Below are 4888 nucleotides of genomic sequence, written 5' to 3' on the forward strand. Positions count from 1 at the left end.
GCCTTTGCCTCCCCGCTGTCGGGTCGCGCCGGGAGCTGCGCGGTGAGCCGGGCCGGGCGGCGAGGGGGGGGGGGGGGGGCCGGCGAGGCTGCGGGGCCGGCTGCCCGCAGCACCCCTCCGGGCGAGGACCGGCGGCGGGGCATGGCGCTTTTCTGCAAGAGAAAAACGGGAACAAGGAGTTTACCGATGTGGGCTCTCCTGCAGGTCTCCGCCTCCCCCCAAATCGGTGGGGACCCATCTGTGCAGAAGGGCAGCGAGCACATTTGCTGCCGCAGCGTGGATCCGAAGGCAGCTCGTTACCGTCGGGAGTGCCATTTTCCTGCACACACGTACATAGATACACACACTTATGCACGAATCTTCCCTCCGCATCTCGGTCGCACTTTGCTGCGCGGGGAAGGGGCAGCGAGCGGAGAGCCCACGGCGGCTGCTCGACGTGGCTCTCACGGTGGGGTTTGCCGAGGGGAAAGGACTTAACGGAGAAGGGCGGAGGAGCCCCGCAGTCACCTGCGGCAGGTCACCGGGGACGTGCGGGCGAGGGGCGGCGGAGGCGGAGGGCGAGCGGACACCTACCTGCTCGGGAGGCGCCCGGCTGCGGGCACACGGCGGCCGGTCCCCGCCGGTCCCCGGGTCCCGCCGGTCTGTGCGGCCCGGCGCCGCGCCGAAAGGGGAGCGGGAGAAACTTCGCTGCCGATGGGGGAGCCGCTGGTAACAAGCTGGAAAACGGATCTGCTTTGGTTAGCAAGTCCCAGCGCAGGGAGCATTTGGCCACGATCATGATTTCCGTGACTTCTGTCAAATACAGTATTATCAGAGACTACTCAAGTACTTACTGTAAGTAGTGAGGGAAAGCACTACATACGGAGCGGAGCCTCCGGGCCGTGCCAAGGGTCTGTTAAAACAGATCCACTTTCTAACAGATCCCCCGCACAGGCCTCAGTCTCGGCGGGGGCGACCGTGCGCTCTGCCCTCGGCACCGGCGCTGCAGGAAGGGCAGCAGCTGAGAGCAGGTGAGGCCCTCGCCCCCCCCCCTTTCACCCTCCAGACTCGGGGACGGGGCTGGCCCTGGGTACTTGAGACCAGCCTGCAAGGACGGGGGGTGCACCAGCCGACGCTCCGCTGCCCCCAGGGGTGCCTCTCCCTGCACCGGAAAAATAACCGGGAGCGAATGCATGGCCCGAAGGAGCTGCGGATGGGGAAGGTTTGGGAGGAGACGAGCTGCAGGGCCGGGGAGCCACGCACGGGGGGCCCGACCGGACCCCCGGGCTGGGCTGCCCGCCGCGGCCCACGCCGGTGCCGGCAGAGCCGGCGCGATGTCGGGCCCATCTGCGCAAGGCGGGGGGAGCTCTCCGGAGGGAAGGGCGCAGTGTGCGGACGTGCAAACTAATCAGCTTCGAAACGGGGGAGGGAAGGGGAAGCTTCTTTTATAGGGGATGTGGGAAGGGACCTAACACAGTCCTGCTTGGGCGAAACGTTATACAAGATGCTTAAAAAGAAATAATTAAAAAAAACTAATTAAAAATATATAAATCACCCAACAGAAAGAAAGAAGTATGTGGAAGGAAACGTTTCTGGATGGAGACACTGTGTGTGGCATAAAAAGCGATTGAATACATAAGGGCTTCATTAAATTCCCAATAGATAACATTTGGCTAAATCTATCCCTAGATTAAAACTCTGCATAATAGCACCATAAACTAAAAAGTTTCTTTTTGTGTGGTCCTTCTGGAGGAACTGATTGAAACATTAGCCCCCTCATAGAGCAATCCCCTCCCAATTCAGCTCCAGTAATTCGTCTCTCAACCCTACGGGGATATGATGAGAAAAGGAGACGGGTTAATGAATCCACACTTTGTAGCTGGGAGGAGGAGAAGGAGGCGACACCATCCTGTTTGTCCCACCAGCTTGTTTTTTAGGGCCGAGCCTGTTTTGGAGGAATTGTTCGTCCGGGGTCCGTCCCTGCGAGAACTACACGTCCCCTCTGTTCGCCTTGAAAGCCGGGGGGGCACGGAGGGCCATTTGCATGCGAATGGGGCGCTGAGGCCCGGCGGAGCTGCGGGCCCGTCAAAGGGCTGCGGGGCCGCCGCCTTTTCTGGCGGCACCTGCTCCGGCGCAGCGGTGCGGGAAGCCGGGACCGCCGAGGCCGGGCGGCTACCCCGCGGACTCGGAGAAAGCAAGCGAAGGAGTCTTCCGCCAGCAGCACAGACCCCCTCCCCGACCCCTTTCCCCCGCCTTGAAAAAAAAAAAAAAAAAAAAAAAAGCAAGCTCCACCGCGTGTAGCGATTTGCTCCTCCTGCCGGCTTCCCTGCCAGCTCCCAGGTGAAGGCCCTGTCCGCGCAGGGTGCAGACGGCCGGCGTAAAGCGCGGAAGGAGCGAGTGCCCGGGCGGTTTCCTCGCCATGTGCCTCTGAGGACGGTTTTCCTCTGAGGGGACCCGAGGGAAGGGCGGCGGGCTGGCTCGCAGGGGAAGTCGCCCGGCTCCCCGGGTTTGCTGCGGAGAAGCCAAGAGAAACAAACACCGGGTCGCCGGCACCTGCTCGTCCCATCTCACTGGCCGGGGACAGCGCCAGGACGCGCTTGGCCCCTCGCCCCGGGCCGCCGCCCCAGCGGCCAGAGGCCGGACCGACCGCAAGCAGCCTCCCTCCTCGAGGAGCCCGGCACCGCCGCGCTCACGGCTACAGCCGCCTTCTCCCTCCTCGCAAAACCTTTCCCCGCTTGATTTTAGCCGCGGCTCCGAGGGGCCCCTAAGCCGGGCTCGGTACCCCGCGCTGGAGCGGCGCGGCGGCCCAGCGCATCTCCCCCGGCCGGGCCCGGGGAAAGCGAGTTAATCGGTCCCTCGTGAAAGGGATGCGCCTTGCCCGAAGGGTACGTACGCGGTGCCGCTGGGATCTTTTCCCTTTCTAAAAAGAAATTAAACGGGACTCTACTTCCTTGTCCTCTGAGGGACGCGGGACACGCAAAGAGGCCCTCCAGCTGCAGACTGCAACTGGAGCCCAGCAGAGATCTTGGGTCCAGTCTTTCCTCTGATTGAAAATCATTAATTTAACCCTGAATTGCTACAAACAAAACAGAAAAGCATCACTTTTCTATCCACGAGAATACTTAAAACCGAGGCGACGAGGTACTTCGATATGTAAAAGCATGTAACCACACGACTTTCCCCGTCTCACTCCAAAGAGCACTAAAAGGCATCCCTCCTATTTTTTCCCTTTTTTTTTTTACGAAAACTTGCATAATTTATCCCTGAATCTACTAAATTGTTATAAATAGTCATACTTGAAAAGCGCCTCCCTTATTTGGAAAACGCATGAAATTCCTAGTCCACAACAAGCAACCACATGCCTACTCTTAAAACCTGTGATTCTCTTTTCATGCCTAAGCTCTGAATATTTGAGGCAAGCTTTTTGGTTAAAAAAAAATAATTTTAGTCTATGAAACAGGTATCTATCGACCTCATGCGCGTTAAGACGGTAATTCAGAATCAGGAAGGCTGCTTTCACGGTTTGCTTCATACACTTACGTATCGTTACTTCAATAGCTCGTGCACTTAATCAGCTCGTCACACGAGGATATTCCAATGCTCATTTTATACTATATGTATCGAAAAGTAGAAACACATGTCCCTATCATCACAGAAACATAAGTGTCTAGAGCAAGTCTCTCTAAAGTTCAGTACGTGCCCCTTACTAGTAGTATTTTCCTTTGGGCCTCTTGGAAACCAAACTGTGATGCAGTTGTGATTTAGACAACACCCAAAAGCATAAAAATAGTTTAAAACTGGATTTTTAATCAATCCCCTGATTGGTGCCTTACAGAACTGGGCTTTACTCCCGCGAGAGAGACCTATTTCTATTTATTCCCTCTTTTGTCCTTGCTCTTTCTTTTTTTTTTTTTTTTTCTTTTTGTGTGTGTGTGTGTCTTTCATTCTCTGCTAGGGTTAGCAATGGTTTGACTGAAAAGATCATATTCTGATCTTCCTCGCGGTCAAATCCAGACATAACAAATTTCAAGCTGTAAAATTCTTTGGCTACTGTGCTATTAATCCCGAAGAAAAAAATATCAGTGTCCCAAAGAAGGGAGAAGTATTAAGGGGGGAAGGGTCTGAAGCCAATTGTTTGGCTGGGCTCCTTTGGTCTTTGGGTTTGGTTTTTTCTTTCTTTTTTCTTTTTTTTTTTTTTGAAAATTAAAGATTTTATTTTTGAAAATGTGTAAAAATTTTACATTAAAATGGTACAATAATACTTGCCAGTAATTTTTAACAATATTCCTCGTAAAGAATACGCATAAAGTACAAAATAAAAAACTCCGTAAGTCTATTATAATACAAAACACAGGTTAAAATAAGAAATGATAATCTTGACTTTCTTCTGTGTAAACATGTTAATCTTTTCTCTTCTTTTATAAAAGTACATGAGACAAGTGTACTAAAATGAAAAAGTATTGCTTTGCTGTCCTCCCTCAAGCCTTTTTTTTTTTTTTCCTGTACATTACTGTTTTCAAGCTCCTAGACCTGAGAATCTCTGAACTTTAACGGTTTAGAGACTTTATTTATCACCATTTTTTTTTTTTCTGTTTAAGGAGTAAGGAGTAACTTTCCAATAGCATGACCGCCTGCCCGTGCAGCATCTAGACCTGGCTTTGCAGAAATACGGGTCCCGGGTGTCCCGCCAGTCGCGGCGGAATCCCCCCGAGCAACACCGCGCGATCCCCACGCAAAGCCCACAGCCGTCCGCCAGGCATCCGAGCAGCGGAGAAAGGAGATACCCCAGATCCTACCTTCGGAAAGACTCCCAAAACCCTTAACAGTTAGAGATCCGGGCCGCGAAGCCGGGGGCGGCGGGCAGGGCGGCGGCGGGAGGCAGGCCGCCCCCGGCGCTCCCCAGCGAGCG

Source organism: Haliaeetus leucocephalus, unplaced genomic scaffold (assembly GCF_000737465.1).
Source record: "Haliaeetus leucocephalus isolate CR32 unplaced genomic scaffold, Haliaeetus_leucocephalus-4.0 Scaffold849, whole genome shotgun sequence".
Classification (NCBI taxonomy): domain Eukaryota; kingdom Metazoa; phylum Chordata; class Aves; order Accipitriformes; family Accipitridae; genus Haliaeetus; species Haliaeetus leucocephalus.